Genomic DNA, 18,007 nt, shown 5'->3' on the forward strand with positions numbered 1-18,007 from the left:
GTGGACAAGCCTGGCAAGATTCAGCAAATGTAGTGTTTCTGGGTGAAAAGCCATTATTTTACTCTATTTCTGAAGGCCCAGACAGAGGTTTCGCCTCTGAGTGCATTAGGGAGGGAGTTCCATAGCTTAGCAGCTTACACCAGAAAGCTGGTCCACCAGCTTTTTGGAGTTTGTACTTGGGAATGTGGAGTCAATGTGAGTAGCTAGTTCTGCTTGGTCAGGAAGATTGTTTTTTGGGGAATTTGTCGACCAGGTATTTTGGTTCTGTATTGGATAGACATTTGTGGGTAATTACTAATGTTCGTAGTGATATTCTGTCACACACTGGGTAACTTTCTGTCTCCTTTTTTGAAAATCGGGATAATGATCGCCGATTTCCACGTTGCTGGTATTTTGTTTGTTTTTATAACCTGAGTAAAGATGAGAGTTAAGATCTTTGCCCATTGTGCTGGATTTTGTCTGAATGTGAGGTTGCTCATGCCGTCGGGACCCGGAGCCCGTGAGTTTGATAGTTTATTTATAAAGTACAAAACATCTGCCTCTTCAATGCTGAGTCCTTCATAGTTGGAGTATTCAGTACGGGCTTGACTGGACTCAGACTTTTCCTTCTTGTAAATATTGCTGAAGTATGATGTCCAGTCTAATTCACTCACCCCGTTAATTTGTATATGTTTTTGAGTAGTATTGGTACTGGCATTAATCAATGCCCATTCTGTCCCATGTCTTTATTGAGACTACTTCTCAGCATGGACTCTCCATCTTTTTGGAACATGTTCATTCGATAGGCTCTAAGCCAGTTTTATATTGGCAATTGAGTGTTTTTATTCTCTGAAGCTTATCTGAGCAGTTTGAGCTCAAAATGAGTCTTTTATTTTTTCTTAAGGCTGTTTTTTTCACTTGAACAAGAGCATCAAATTCTTGTCTCGGTTTGAAGTATTCTAACTTGTGGTCCTTATATGCTACAGTGTAGAGGTGAAGAAATGAAGTATAGTCACTAAAGGACATTTGACTGTCTTGCATGTTTAGCTTGATTTTTTTTTCAAATTCAGATAGGCTCTGCCCATTCCATTTTAATCTCGTTCTAGCATTGTTTGCTGTTAGTTGATGTTCATAAGTTTCACTATTTCTCTGAGTAGTCGAACCCACCAAAATCCATTTTAGGTTTAAAACTTTATGGTCACTATGTGTCTGCGGAAGTACGGTGAAGCTTATGGCTTTGTTAAATGTCTCAGGGTTTAGGTACACATAATCAATTATTGAGGATGCTGATCCTCTTCCCCACGTTGTGTTGGGAGTAATGTCCCCCAGTATTGAACCATTGCACATGACTCGACTGTGATCTTTTGCTAGTCTCTTCCATCTTAAGCAAATTAAATTAAATTTTTGATTATGAGTTGGTATAAGTTGTAAATTTATGTCACCTGCCATTATTACCGTCATGATCTGCGGAGACTCCATTATCGTGTTCAATAATAGTTCTAGGTCTAGAAAGAAGACGTCATCAGGTATGCCTTTAGGATTTCTATAGACTTTTAGAATGGCCATTGTGCCTTCCAGATATTCCAACCTAACAAGCTGCAAGTACGGGTTCCGAGTTAGCCAAGCAGAAAGGCGCCAACTTCTATGATTCTTAGTGATTACCATTAGGCCAGCGAAGGTCTTCCACATCTCCCAGACTTTGCTTGATTAAGCAGAACGATATGGTCTTCCCAGGTTGGGCTGCTGATTAACCATTTTTCTTGTAACATTATGATGTCATGGGGGGCAAGAACTTCTGCACTGGGGCCCAATGAATGAATATGACCACAGGTGTTCCAGCTGATTAGGGAGATGGAACTTTGTTCTCTGCTTGGTTATGACCTGTTCATCGATTCCCTTTCTTCAATATGCGAAAGGGAAGTGTACAAGAGAGAGGAGTACCCATCAGAATTAGCAGAGGAGCCAGAGAGGTGGAAGGTGGAGGTGGCAGAGGAGCTAGAGAGATGGTACATGGCAAGGAAGCTGGAGGGGTGGATGCTGGAGGTGGCAAGGGAGCCAGATGGGCGGTGGCTGGCAATGGAGCAAAAGAGGCAGTAGATGGAAGGGAAGCCAGAGAGGTGGAGGACAGAGGTTGTCACCAGGATCGGTGATATCCTTGTCAGAGAACGTAGAATCCGATTCACCACCCTCCCCTAACTCCTCACCTTCATCTCTTCTTCCTGTACCCTTCTTTCCTTTACTTCTTGGTCGCTCCTTTTTTTTATGTATGTAGGGGCGCCCACGGAAGGAAGCCACCGTGCCACCCAAGAAGGGTTCCCGGTGCCTCCTCCCGGGAACGCCGGGAAGGGGAAAAAGCCAAAAGGCACAAAAAAACCCTAAGCGACCTGCGTGACTCTCCTAAGGAATGAGCTGGTATGCTGGGAGAATGCAGTCGGCTGAAGCTGAACTCCGTGGTTGAAAGGATGATGCTCCGGAGGAAGGTAGTCAGTAAGTAGTACGGAATCTCACAAGGGGAACAAAGTCCATAGGTGTAGCACAATAGAATAGGCAGTCCTTATACAGGCCATGATCTGGTACACGGGAGATCACAGAGGAAGGTATCCGAACAGTAGAATCAGCAATCCAAGAAAACAGGCCTAGGTCTGGTACACAAGGAGGCAGGCAGAAGGAGAAAACAGGAAGGGAAGAAATAAGGTAGAAGAACGGAAACAGAGAAAAGCCGGGAGAAGGAGGGTGGCGAGGAGTGAGGAAGGAAAATAGCAGAAGAAAAAAGGGCAGCAGGCAAAACAAGGAGAAAGAGGACAAGGACCCGATAGAGATCGGGTAATACTGCAACAAGGGCGAGCGAGGGAAGAGCAGGCAAAAGGCAGACAGCAATAACGGAGGAAACCGGAAGCGTTGCAACGCGTACGCAACCCGGAAGGAGCTGTATTTAAACTCTGGGCCACATCAGCGCGCATACGCACGGGCAGAGCTGCAGGTGGGCGTGACAGGCTACCAGCGTGCGCGGTGGAATAATGTCCGCGCCGCCAGCGGTTCCACAGGCGCCAAGTGCCGCGTGGCATGACAGTATTTCCCCTCCCAAGGGACGCTCCCCCTGATTTGCCTGGATGGTAAAAGTGAAACTTGCGCAACAGGGTAGGGGCAGAAATATGGGAGATGGGTTCCCAGGAATTCTCAGAGGAGGGGAAGCCCTTCCATCGTACAAGGTATTCTAGTTTGCCTCTACGATACCTGGAGTCGCATATTTGATCTACCTCGTATTCTTCCGGAGTGGAATCCTGAGGAACAGTGACTCTCTCAGCTTGACGCCTCCAGGTATCAACATGAAAGGGCTTAAGCTGAGAAGCATGGAAGACAGGATGAACTCTGTTCAGGCTGGCAGGGAGTTTAAGACGGAAAGCCACAGGGTTGATCCTTTGTACAATCTTATAAGGCCCTAAAAACTTCAGGGATAGCTTGTATGGATGGGCCCAACGAGGTAAGTATCTCGTAGAAAGCATTACTCTAGAACCCACCTCCCAACCTGGTACGGGTTGACGATGTATGTTGGCTTGGGACCTATAGCGTTCCTGCGCTGCCTGAAGGCTTTCCCCTAGCCTTCTTGTGTATCTCTCTAATGCTGGTGAGTGAGGAATCTACAGATGGTACATTGGTAGAAAGACAGGAGACAGGAAGAATAGACCGGGGATGGTAGCCATAATTACAGAAAAATTGACTGACCCCTAGAGCTGAGTGCACAGAATTGTTGTAGGAGAATTCAGCCAGAGCCAATAACGAGTGCCAGTTGTCTTGTTGGGAATTAGTAAAACACCTTAAGTATTGTTCAAGAGTTCCATTTAGCTGTTCAGTTTGTCCATTGGACTGGGGGTGAAAACCCGACGTGAGAGCTCTTTAAATCCCCAGCCGCTCACAGAGAGCCTTCCAAATATGAGAGGTGTACTGACTTCCCCTGTCAGAGATGATCTTAGAGGGCATACCGTGCAGTCTAAAGATGTCTTGGAGAAATACTTTGGCCATGTTGGCTGCAGTGGGAACTCCGGGTAAAGGGGAAAAGTGAGCCATTTTAGTAAATGAATCAACCACCACCATTATACATGTGCACCCCTGTGAGATGGGTAGATCCACAATAAAATCAGTAGAGATGGAGCTCCAGGGGCCGTCAGGCACAGCACATGGTTCGAGTAATCCAATAGGTCGTTGACGAGGGGATTTACTTCGGAGGCAGATCATACAAGATTGAACATAACGATCCACGTCCTCCCTCATTCTAGGCCAGTAGAAGTGACGACGAAGGAATTCCAGAGAACCTGTTCTGCCCCGATGACCGGCAAGTTTTGTGTCGTGACACCAGTTCAAAGCCATCTTGTGAAAGGCAGGCGTGGGTAGGTAGAGTCTACCCTTGACCAGATATAGACCATCTCTAATTTCGTACACCAAGCCTTTGGGGTGTCTCTCTACTTCAAAGCGCCCTCCCGATTCTTCTTTTACCTGACTGAGGAACGTCGAAACCATTCTGATACTTCTGGGTCGGGGAAACATGTGTTCAGGAGGAGACTCGGAATCGGGTAAGTAATCACAACGCCGTGAAAGGGAATCAGCCAACACATTCAGCTTTTCTGGGATATAAGTGATGTGAAAATCGAATTGGGCAAAGAAGTGAGCCCATCGGGCTTGTCGGGTGTTGTAGCACTCAAATTGCCTCAGGACTTGCAGGTTCTTGTGATCTGTCCGGATAGTAAATGGATACCTGCCTCCCTGAAGGAGATTCCGCCATTCCACACAAGCCGATTTCATTGCTAGTAATTCTCGTTCAATGACAGAGTAGTTTCTTTGACTGGCGTTAAGAGTCTTCGAGAAGTAGGCGACTGGATGCTCTACTCCCCGAACCTCTTGGAGAAGGACAGCTCCTATGGCAGCAGCAGAGGCGTCGGTCTCCAGGATGAAGGGCAGCTCCTGGTCAGGCTGTAGTAGTATGGGTGCAGCACAAAAGGCGTTCTTAAGATCCCCAAAGCTGTCCTCGGCCTCAGCCGACCATCTGAACGGCTCAGAAGATTTCTTGAGAAGAGAAGTGATGGGCAGGATCTTCTGGGAGAAATTGGGAATGAACCTACGATAGAAGTTCGCCAGACCCAGGATTCTTTGAATTTCTTTCACTGAAGAGGGTGAAGGCCATTCTAGGATAGACGACACCTGACACATTGAGATACCCTGACTACACAAGATATAACCCAGATAAGGTATGGATGAAGCGGAGAACACACATTTAGCAAGTTTGACGGATAACTGGTTGTTCTTAAGCCTACCGAAAAAAACTTCCTTGACATGTTCCTCGTGTTCTCTGGCATTGTTGGAAAATACCAGTATATCGTCAAGATACACTCGAGTTGTTTGGCACAACAAATCGGAGAACAGTCTGTCCATAAACCGTTGGAAAATAGAAGGGGCATTCACCAACCCAAATGGCATGACCTGATACTCAAAGAGTCCGAACGGAGTCCGGAAGGCAGTCTTCCATTCATCTCCTTTCTGCACTCGGAGAAGGTGGTAGGCGTTCCTTAAATCAAGCTTAGTAAAAATTGTTGCACCGTGGACTGCTTGTAAGATCTCAGTTATCAAGGGCATCGGATAACGATCCTTAACAGTGACTTTATTTAAACCTCGATAATCAATGCAAGGTCTTAGGTCCTTCGAATCTTTTTTGGAAACGAAAAACAAGGAAGCTCCAGCAGGAGACTTTGAAGGTCGGATCGGCCCATTAGTCATGTTACCGTCCAGATAACCTCTGAGAAATTGCCTTTCCTCCAGTGACAGAGGAAACATTCTGCCAAATGGTACTAAAGCTCCTGGAGTTAGTTTGATGCAACAGTCCTCGGGCCGGTGTGGAGGTAGTTCAATAGGTATCTTTTCTGTCACAACCTCTGTGAACTCCCTTAGGTAATGGGGCAAGCAATGGACAGACTTGGTCTCACAACTATTAGATGTCTTGACAGTTTCGAATCTTGGATCGGGTAAACACTCAGCTCTACAGAATGAAGACTGAAAATTCAATAGATTTTTAGACCAGTCAATGCTGGGGTTGTGCTTGCGTAGCCAGCAGATTCCCAGAATGATGGGGAAGTGCGCGGCTCTGATGATGTCAAACATAATTCTTTCTGTGTGCTGTTGTATCGACAAGGTGAGTTCCTCAGTGGTGTGGGTGATCATGCCTGAGCTCAAATCCTCACCATCCTCTCCTTCAACCTTCTGGTCTTCCTGTTTGGCAATTCTTTAAAGACCTTTTTGTTTGGCCCAGTGAGTGTCAATGAAATTGCCGGCAGCACCACAATCCAGTAGAGCTAATGTGGTCACCTCTGTAGATTCTAGTTTGAGGGTAACTGTGAGCACCATAAGACGAGAGTCTTCAGGGATTTCGGGAGATGACACAGATAGAGAAGCGTAAGGACTTGGACCAGCCCCTCGGTAGTGAGTCCCAACACTTACCGAGGGCGAGCGTTTCCCGGCCTTCTGGGTGGTACCTCCGGACAGTCTCGTAACATATGAGTGGAAGCTCCGCAGTACATGCACAGGCAGCTGTACCTGTGGCGTTTGTGTTCCTCAGGGGTGAGCGGAGCACGCGCTGTCCCAATTTGCATGGGCTCCTCTTTGGAGGAGCGTGAGAAGGGTACTGAAGGAGACCGGTGTGTTTCCAAGAGAGGGGGAGCATTTGTCTTGGTCTTTCTTCTTTCCATGCGTCGTTCGGTCAGGCGGAAATCTATCCTGAGGGTAGCCGTAAGGAGTTCAGGAAAGGATACAGGTCTTTCTCTCCTGGCTAGCTCATCCTTTAAGTCTTCTCTCAGACCCCGCCGAAACATTGCATATTGATCCTGCTCCTGCCACCCAGCTTCAGCTGCCACCTGTTTAAATGTTGTAATGTAGGTTAGCAGATCCGAATTCCCTTGACGGATGTCCAGCAGATCATCTGAAGCCAAGTAGGTGCTCTCGGTACGTAGAAAGGTTTGTCGTAATCAAACTCTTGAAAGCATCATAATCCTGTAAGACTGGATCCGGCAGGTTCACCAACGGAGTGGCACATGGCAGGGCATTACCTGACATGTGTGTTATCATAAACCCCACCTTGGCATGGTCCGAGGAAAAGGTCTGAGGGCGGAATGAGAAGTGTAAATGGCATGCATCCAAAAACTCTTTTACCTTTTTTGGAGTACCATCAAACTTGCCCGACGTAAGGGGGAGCGGTGGTAGATCGGTGGAAGGTTGTTCTCTCTCTGTTATCCGTTGCTGTAGGGTGGCATTGGCATCCTTGAGATTCTGCATTTCCACATTTAAGCTCTGGACTGCTGCTACAAGTGCCTGTACTTGCTGTGGCATAGCCATTTCAACTTCAATTTGGCATTGCAAACTGTCACCAGGATCGGTGATATCCTCGTCAGAGAACGTAGAATCCGATTCACCACCCTCCCCTAACTCCTCACCTTAATTTCTTCTTCCTGTACCCTTCCTTCCTTTACTTCTTGGTCGCTCCTTTTTTTTATGTAGGTAGGGGCGCCCACGGAAGGAAGCCACTGTGTCACCCAAGAAGGGTTCCCGGTGCCTCCTCCCGGGAACGCCAGGAAGGGGAAAAAGCCAAAAGGCACAAAAAACCTCTAAGCGACCTGCGTGACTCTCCTAAGGAATGAGCTGGTATGCTGGGAGAATGCAGTCGGCTGAAGCTGAACTCCATGGCAGAAAGGATGATGCTCCGGAGGAAGGTAGTCAGTAAGTAGTACGGAATCTCACAAGGGGAACCAAGTCCATAGGTGTAGCACAATAGAATAGGCAGTCCTTATACAGGCCAGGATCTGGTACACGGGAGATCACAGAGGAAGGTATCCGAACAGTAGAATCAGCAATCCAAGAAAACAGGCCTAGGTCTGGTACACAGGGAGGCAGGCAGAAGGAGAAAACAGGAAGGGGAGAAATAAGGTAGAAGAACAGAAACAGAGAAAAGCCGGGAGAAGGAGGGTGGCGAGGAGTGAGGAAGGAAAATAGCAGAAGAAAAAAGGGCAGCAGGCAAAACAAGGAGAAAGAGGACAAGGACCCAATAGAGATCGGGTAATACTGCAACAAGGGCGAGCGAGGGAAGAGCAGGCAAAAGGCAGACAGCACTAACGGAGGAAACCGGAAGCGTTGCAACGCGTACGCAACCCAGAAGGAGCTGTATTTAAACTCCGGGCCGCATCAGCGCGCATACGCACGGGCAGAGCTGCAGGTGGGCGTGACAGGCTACCAGCGTGCGCGGCGGAATAATGTCCGCGCCGCCAGCGGTTTCACAGGCGCCAAGTGCCGCGTGGCATGACAGTGGTGACTAAAAGGCCTGGAGGTAGGAGATGTAAAAGAAGCCAGAGAGGTGAAAGGGGGAGGTGGCAGAGGAACCAGAGAATTGGTAGAAGGAGTAGCAGGTGAAGGAAGTTGATGAGGCGAGGGAGGCACCTATCAAATAGAAGAAGATATGTCTGAGGGTGCCAGACCATGATGGTGCCATTTAGATAGACATTAATGATGACTTTGGAGGACAGGAAGGAGGCCAAGAGGACCTCCCACCTGGTGCCTGTATTAATGGGTGAAGAGGAAGAAGAAGAGAAATGTGTGACCATATGAAGGGTCCATAGGTCGGGAGAAGGAACGACAAAGAGGATGTTGGTGTGAGTCTGTCTGGAAGAGGCACTACTATAGGTGTCATCAATGGAAGGCCTCTATTGGAGACCAGGGTTTCCTTATTGAGCTTCTTCCTTCCAGTCGAAGTGAGGGGAGTATGATAGGAGATAGAGAAGCAGTTGGAGATGATAGAAGTTGTGATGGGAAAGGGCAGGATAGAAGAGGGGAAGATAAGAAAGCACACCACAGAGCTATGCCACACAAGATGCACAGGAGGGGATTAAGGAAGGGGGGAACAGAGGAAAGCAACAGGCAACAGAAGAGTGCAGACGGAAATGAGTAAACAAGGACATCAAACACACAGTGAATGGAAACAGCTGTGGGAGCAAACCAGGCTCAGCTCAGCCTAGAAAGGAAAAAGGGCTAGAGGACACAAGCAGTAACCAATAGAGTGAGAGGGTACCTAGAGATGAAGAGAAAGTCCTAGTGGGCACAATAGTGGACCCCTTGCAAGCACATGCAGGAACACTCACCTAGAGGGAAATAAATGCAGAACATGCAAGAGAAATGCACAGAAACAGTGATAGAGGCCAGACATTTACCTAGAAGGAAAAAGAAATGCAGAAGAATGCAAGAGAAATGAAGAGAGTTGCAGAGACACAACAATCAAAGTACGGCTACCCAGGAGAGGGGAAGCCTAATGGGTGTGTGGAGGCAGTGCAGAATGAGACAGGCATTGCAATGGAAGTAAGCACAAAGTAGGGCAGTGTAGTGGGACTCTGTAATGGCTGCACCCCCCCACCCACACCTTTCTTACCATGCAGTCGCTGTGGTCGCCAGCTGTGCTGTATGCTCACACTCTGCGTTCCAACACCTTCATGCCAAAAACCTGAAACGCACAGCACTATTGGCCTGTGTGGGTGAAGCTCCATGCATACCTGTTAACAATCATTTTTTGGAGGGTCTCAACATCACTGTATGCAATGACCTGACTTGGATAAGTGAGTGGCAGGACAAGCACCATCATTTTCAGTATTGGCTTGTGAGGCAAGATGATTGCATGTGCAATTTGCGTAAGGTCGTTTACATGTATCATTTTAAGTGCCACATGAGTCAAGAATATTGCGATGTGCATTGTGCTAGCTAGTAGTTGCTAAAGTGCTGAAGATGAGGATTAGATAAAGAGAGGAAGTGAAAAAAACTGGTGTGGATAATTAAGAGAAAGTCCACCCACTAGCTTATAGCGACTTTTATAAACTAGTATATCTACAAACATTTCTCTGTGCATCCATCTGAATCCGATGATTGCCTCTGAGTAGCAAATATACACAACATTATAATATCAAGTCTGACAATGTGGGAGGGATGGACATGTAATTTGGGGTGAAGAGAGGGTGGTGGAAGGGGAGATTACAGGTTACAGTAAGTTGGATATCTGCAGAAGTGGTATGTACCTCGGAGTAACACATGCTGATAGACCCCTAGTTATTACAAAACTGCATCTTTATGAGGCAACATTTATACCAACTTCAATATGCTTTTTCGTTCAAAGTGGAATTTCATAAAATATATAAAATGTATATTATGTAGCACAGCATTTGTATTGTACCCCACACACTCTCTCTCTCTCTCTCTCTCTCTCTCTCTCTCTCTCTCTCTCCCCCCTCTCTCTCTCTCTCTCTCTCTCTCTCCCTTTCTTTCTCTCTCTCTCTCTTTCACTCTCACACATAAGCACTTTCGCGCTGTCACACTCTCTCCCTCTCTGTCCAACTCCTTTATTCTCTCTCCTTCTATTTGAGAATGAGCTGTGTATTCCGATGTTTGCTTGTTGGAGCCAGTCCAGGCATTGTTGACAGCTGCTGCACAATCAGAGAAAAGGAACAGATACCATGAGGGGGAGGAGCGGTGCTTGTTTTTGGAAACGGTTAACACATTGTAACTCACATTGTAAAGCTGTTCTTTTCTTTTGATCACTTGCGTTGGAAATGATATAAAGAATGCTATACTTGTCTTACTGAGCAAAGCACATTATCAAAACCTAGTATACAAGTATACATTATTTTGCGCCATAGATACCATCATTCCATGATGGAAAGTCTGGTACACTCCAATGTTACTCATGCAAAATCCTCCTATGAGAAGGAAGACAACACCAGTGAGGGATGCTGCCTGCTTCACATACAATTCAATAGCATTTTGAGAACATAAGAATGACCACACATCTTTATATTGGACAGATATGTCTTATAATATGCCTGTCTGATTGAATCACTAAATAAATAATGCACACTGTACTTGATGCTAATTTCATTTTTTCTCAACACTAAATTTAAAATGTTTGTGACATTGAAGCATTCTGATTCGGACAGCCTCATGATTTGAATCCAAATGTGTCATCAGAGTAAGGATAAATGTGGGCAGATTTGGTGGAAGGCAAGGAAAAAGGTGGTCTGGGAGTCCAGCAGTTTCTGAAGTGTCCCCCACACAAGAGAAAGTTGGTGGGTGAGGGACCAATGAGAAGAAGTTGCAAGGGTGCCCCCTGCACAAGTGTAGTGTCATGGGAGAGTGGGACCAAGAAAAGTAATTTCGGACTGTGCCCTGAAATTGGTCATTGGCAACAGTGGCCTGTGGGGATATCAAATGGATCTGCTGTTTTTAGGCAGAATCATATGCAGTATCCTTTGGGAACACTACACACAATTAAGACTACAAGTGCAAGTTCAATTTCACTTTTGGTACAAGCCTGTGCTACACTGTAATGTGGTAGCAGTGGCTGAGCAGCCAGACTTATCTCAAGAGTAATGTGAGCAGTAGAACAAATTACACAAAGGACCAACAAATGCATTGATTCAAACAAACACTTACTCAAAGTTTCTTGGTAAAAGAATATACATTTATTTACACAGTCATTTGGAAAACATTCCACTAGTAAGAGCAGCTCAATATCACAATCCAATATACTACAATACACAACCAATCAGATTATGAACATGTTCAGATCCCCTGAAGTAGGAACAGAAATGGCACTTCAGTTACTTTAAAAAGGGGTAAAAAGACAAGGTTATAAGAATCAGCAGTTCACTACAACCAGCAATTCAATTCAATAGGCCTGGGCCAAAGTCAGTGGTTCAGAGTCTTGTATAGGATAGCACAGTTCTGGTAATAAACGGTTAAGTCTTTGCCACGGATCCTAGAAGAATTTGGTCAGATGAAAAGTTAAATGTTGGTTTAGGGAAGGACAACCATTCAAAGTCGGGAAAGTTTCACAAACTTTCACAAACTTTCACTGCGGCCGATCGGAGTTCTGCACCGCACTTGCACAGTACCTTGTAAGTGAAGAAAAGCTGTAGCTGAGGCAGTTGTTCCTAGCAGTTCTTGCATATCTCACTGTTCCTGATCTTCAGTGATGGGGACAAGAAGGAGGATGTCGGGAGGTTCCTGCACTGCCCAGGGAAGAGGTCACAAGCTTGGCAAAACATCCGTTTAAGGTGTGAGTGCCTTAAAGGATAGTTCCGGGACTTTTTTTTTATTGTCCCTACGGTTCGGCCATGTGTTTTTAAGCATAAATCGGTAGATCGTAGAAAACTTTCCTATGGACCTTACCCGACTTTTCGTCCATTAACGCACTCGAAATCAGCCGCCATTTTCTGATAATCCTATCATTTCCCCCCATCGACCTGACTCACCTGCTTTTGCGGCACTAAATCAAATCCCCCGCCCCTGAAACAGACTTTATCAAAACATTCATATTCCCCGCCTCTATCCGTGACGTGACTGTGCTGCGTAGGCAAACGCGCCCAGGCGTCTTCTACGCGACTCCACACAGAACCCGGAAACCAACACAGATCAGCTCACAACACAGCGCGCCACAATTCGGAATATGAAACTGTACTTTTAAATCAAACCGCAAGATTGTAAATTTGGTAAAGTACATTTATTTGACATCAAATGTTTAGAGAATATTCAGCGATTTTCATTTTTATTTGCTCACGTTCCAAAAAGTTTGTTTTGAGGCACGCGATGTTCCTTTGCTGTACACAGGGTCTTAGATCATCTCACAATACAGCGCCACAATTCGGAATATGAAACTGTGGTTTAAAAGCAAACGGCAAGATTGTACATTTGGCAAAGTACATTTATTGGACATCAAATGTTTAGAGAATATTCAGCGATTTGCATTTTTCTTTGCTCTCGATCCAAAATAGTTCGTCTTGAGGCAAGCGATGTTCGTGTGCAGTACACAGGGTGTTGGTTTACGACAAAATAAGCTCTTCGGTCGCACTGATAATCGCATGGCTGTTCCAACAACGAGGCACTAGGCCACCACAACGGTCTGTATGTTGCATCTAGCCGTTAGTACCGCGTAAGGGCATACTTGTACTTGGCGATCGTCCCATAAAATGGTCAGGGTGGTAACGTTGTTCACGCGGAGAAGCAACTGGCGGTTGTAAAAGCCATCCGCCGGTGTCTGGTACTCGTGACACATACAATAATGAAGGATGTACCTGTTTTAAAAACATAAAAAATGAAATTAGCCTCACCATCAGATCTTTATTAAAATTATTCATTTTATATATTAGGTCGGGAAATTATTTCATAGCTAGGACAGTGCAACTGGGTATTATACGTCAAGGGGGGGCTGTAGGATACTGAGACAGTCCCCCAGTGCAGGGGTTGACAGGGAGGCAGTGCAGGTGGAGAGTGGAAGGGCCCAGGACCAAGGTCGCAGACAGTGGACCAGTTGTAGCAGGGGAGAGGGAGAGAGAAAGCAGAAGCAAAGAGGAAGGTTTTGAGGTGCTTCCGTAAAAGGAGATGGTTATCCTCAAGATAGTGCGCGGTACAAAACAATATGCCACATAGAACGAACAAGTACAACTTAACCCGTCTTTAAAGCTACTGTATAGTAATTAAATTGCGGTATAAACTCATCTAAAGAGTTACTTACATTATATTTGCATTTTCCATTGTGTCTGTGCATAGGGCAGCCCCGAAATACCACTCCTTCTATGCCGACGTTATTTCTTCTAATGAACGAACATTAAATGGCTTTTGTTTCTGAAATTATATTCATTATCATTTCTTACGTTATTGCCCCACACCCCCAAAAAGAAGTCTTTCGGGATGGTCCCGGCCTGTCAAGGTCAAATAACAATAGAACTTTATACTGAGTCGTGGGCCATTCCGGCACCCGAGCAAAAAATCAAAGCAGCTGACCTTCACTTTGAACGAGCACACATTCCTAGTTAGCTACATTCAGTGTAAGGCCATCTCACAGGACTTGAAATTTACACTCCATCTTTGCATTTTGTCTGCGTGCATTTGCAGCCCCAGCGAACCATAAATACGGAGACATTCTATATTTTTTGAAAAATGATTTATATTACTGTTTGGTTTAATTTAATGCGCAAATGAACAAGGGTGGAGAGACACATTGCATGTACACTGAGCAATCACTTTTATTTACACAATACATAGCTACACATATTCAATGGGCCTGCGACATGAGGAGACTCGAGAGAACAGACAATCAAATTACAATCATTTAAACCGTGATGTGTATTTCTCAATGAGCTCTGCTTTAGGTGGACATGGAACAGAGGCAATGTTGGGTGGCAATGCAGTTGTCCCCTGCACAGGTTCGTTCACAACTCCATGTATGTGCCTATCTAGGACATCAACAATAAGTCTCTCAATAAACTCATATTGCATATCCTCAAACACTGGTTTGATCACCCATTGTTTACTTCTTTTAGTGAAGGCCTTATTGTAGCGAAGCGTCCCTAAAGTTCGGGTCGTCCTACTTTGTTGACGGCCAACATTATGGTTATGTGCCAAGACCCCTAGAAGAGTCCGATTTATCATGCCCTCCATGCCAAAATGCAATCGTTTTGGCCTGTACTTTAGGCACATATTGTGGAACACCTCCAAATCTCCTATGTGGCAGAATTCCGTGAGTCCCCTCAAATCTCTTGTTATAGTTTTATCAAATACAATCTTTTCAATGGCTTTGTGAGTGGGTGATGAAGGAATCAACCACTTCTTCTTCCGTGCCTCCTCTGTGGACAAATGGCCATGTTCACAATTGTGGAAATGTTGGTTTGTGGTCCAGTGGTGAACGTTGCTACAGTGTAGCATTACTGACCGCCATTTTTCCAGTAGAATTTCCAACGACCCTCCACATGTTTTTGAGCTCCACCAAAGATGGTTGCTGATTGACTTGGACCACTGTGAAATACCTTGCATATCTTTTTTTTTACCTGCAGCCGACATTTTTTTATTGATTGTTTTTGCAAGATGCCAAACGTCAAATTGGTGATTTATATTTTTGTACTCTTCTCTCATTGTCTTGGCAATTGAAACATGTCTGTCCGTGGCTATCAGGTCGATCACCATTCCCCGCGATTGTAGTTCTTGCAATGATGCTACAAAGCCAACTTTCTCCATGGCCACTGAGGATGTACTTTGTGACACCTGCACGACCACCGAACTCACAATTTTCTTACTTTCCATGTCCTGAAAGTGGTAGGTGCAGTACTTGGCTGAAAATCCTGGGCTGTCGCACTGTCCATCACCGGCTAGCCTGAACCGTTTGCCCGCGAATGTACTATCAATAGACATTTTTTCCATTCTCCAAGCTTCGCTAATGGCTGGAAATAGATAATCGGTTTGGTATTTGTAGAACTGAGTTTTCGCAATGAAATGGATTCCCACAAACTGAAAGAAAGACTCTAACTTTTTAAAACTTGAACCACTAAAAAGTGCAGCCGCTGCACAAAGTAGATTGCCTGCTGGCAGTTGCCCCAGCATGGGTTGTGCAGACCATGAGAAAGGATGATATTTTGTACAGGTGGCATGTATTTTAAGGTTAGTGCCTCGAATTGCACGAGTCACATTAATCAATGGCTCCCCACATACTTCCCCACCAACCGAATGCCCACATTTCATCCAAATAATAATATCAATCAAACAACTATCAAATACAATGAATTTGGCCTCTTTCCTTATACTGTCACTCTGCATCCCAGCTGGTTCGGCCTGTAACGTTGAGGACATGTCACTCACATGAAAGGTAGAATCTCTGATATCGTCTTCCGCTATGTTCAGTGATATTGATGGTGTTTCATTGTCGTCCACTTCATTCTCTTCCATTGCAACATCTGTTCCTTCTCCGGCGATGGGTGGATAAAACAATTTCTTCAACTTTCTCGCGGTCTTAGTTTTTGCGGGTGTGGATTCTGTGAATTGATCTCCGACTGCATCCGAACTACCAGGAGGACATTCACTATCAATGGCTGGTGGTGGTATAGCTCCGTTGTCAATCACTTCATATTCTTCCCATTGGCACGATGCATCTCCAGTCTCAAGTCCCTGCCAAAAGGTTTGACAAGCAACATCTCTCGTTCGCTTCACTGTCTGTGTAGATCTAGTTCGTACACCCACTCGCAACTAGAGGACAGATTGGAAAAGGGATGTTCAGTTTAAACACAACTTACAGTATTGAACTATTAACAGTGAAAAACAACATAATATAGTGACCAGGACACTAACCTTCTTTTGCTTTCTTTTCTTTGAAACTTTCTTGCCTCGAACTTCAACATCAGGACGCTGTTGCTCCGACTCGTGTGTGCATGTCTCCACTTCCTCTTGCGCTGCAACGACTATATTTTCATGATAAGCACATCCATCACGCACTGACGCTCCATCGACTCCCTGAAACATAGAACTTTCATTAGTATGTATAATAATATTGAAAACACAAAATGTACTTGGGGACCAATACCCACGTACATCTCAATAGCAAAACACGAATGAACGCTTTGTGTAGAACATTCAAACGACAATTATTCACGCATTGTTGATCTAGTTAGATGGAACTGTCAAGATCCATACCTCGGGCTCCTCATAGACTTCCATTGATGATATTATTGAAGATGATGCTTCAGTAACTCCCTGAAACACAGTAATTGCATTATTATGGTTTTCTATTTTGTTAAAAAGAACATAAACTTTGTGCAGGCGTCAACGGCTCATCTAAATAGACCTGCACAAATGATCAGTTGTCTAAAATAAATAATGGATATGTAAATATGATTCGATTTGCTCGATCGTTGGAGGTGTCACCACCCAGAGATCTGCATCAACTACTAGGGGTGATGTTCTTGTAGAAGAAGCTCCGTCATCTCCCTGAAACATAGTACTTGCGTTAATAAAGAAGGAAGTATAGCGGATGTAATCACGTCATATGATTTTGCTTGATCGAACTGTCAGTATCCATACCTCGAAATGCATAAGAACATCAAGGGACGATGTAACTGCGGTGCACACTTCTGCAAGCTGTTGCGCCGACCCGTAACTGCATGCTCCCCCTTCTTCTTGGACTAATGCTCCATCGACTCCCTGAAACATAGGACTTTCATTAGTAATGAACTCAATATTGAAAAAAGAAGACACATAGGAGGGCGACGACAGAAGGACATATCAATGGCTAAAAACGAAAGAAACATTGTGTGTAACAATCACGCTACAAGAATGCAAGATCTGATGATCTCCATCGATGGAACTGTCCGGAAACGTACCTCGAGCATCTGAGTGACATCAACGGTTGTCGTCAATACGTTGGACTCCTCAGCATCTCCCTGAAAGACAGTACTTGCATTATTTTGGATAACAATAATTATAACTGAAAACAAAGACTAGAGGACGAGTACAAGGGTGTACCATTAGGTAAAATAATTACACGATAAATTAAAACTATTGATTTACATGCCTAAAACAAGTCAGTGGCAGAATAGCCAAGTAAGATTACCCGATAGGCGCTTGAAGTGGCTGATGACTGCAATAACGACACGGATGGAGAATCTTCCGCCATCATATTGAGTGGATACATAAATGGGGAAATTATTGTTAGCTAATGCTACACACTACCGCAAGGCCGAGAGATAAATACGTAAACTTGACTCACCAGTGGAGGGATGTGGACGAATAGAGTGGGAATAGCGGTTGAGAGCAATTTTCGCTTCGCTCGCGGTGTGTTCTTCTTTATTAGCAATGATGTGGAGTACATGTCTGAGCTAAAGTGCCTGCTGCAGATGCGGTATCGATCACCCCTCTTGTCCGCAAAGACTTCTAGGACTCTACTTTTAAGCTCAGACAGTGGATATCCGCAATATCGGACCCATTCTCTTATCTGATCTATTGTCTTAGGGAAAACATGCATTATAGTACCTTCAGATTTATTATGGGTCTTCGAAGGGCAACCGCCAATGGAACAGGCAGGCATTGTGGAAAGTTCTGAAAAGTAAAGATCAACAATTCTCTATGAATACCAATGTGTTAAAAAATTAAATGACACATAAAAGGTTCAATGCAAGGTTCGTTTTGGTTCTTGGAACTA

Source organism: Ambystoma mexicanum, chromosome 7p, assembly GCF_040938575.1.
Source record: "Ambystoma mexicanum isolate Mex_15411 chromosome 7p, UKY_AmexF1_1, whole genome shotgun sequence".
Taxonomy (NCBI): Eukaryota; Metazoa; Chordata; class Amphibia; order Caudata; family Ambystomatidae; genus Ambystoma; species Ambystoma mexicanum.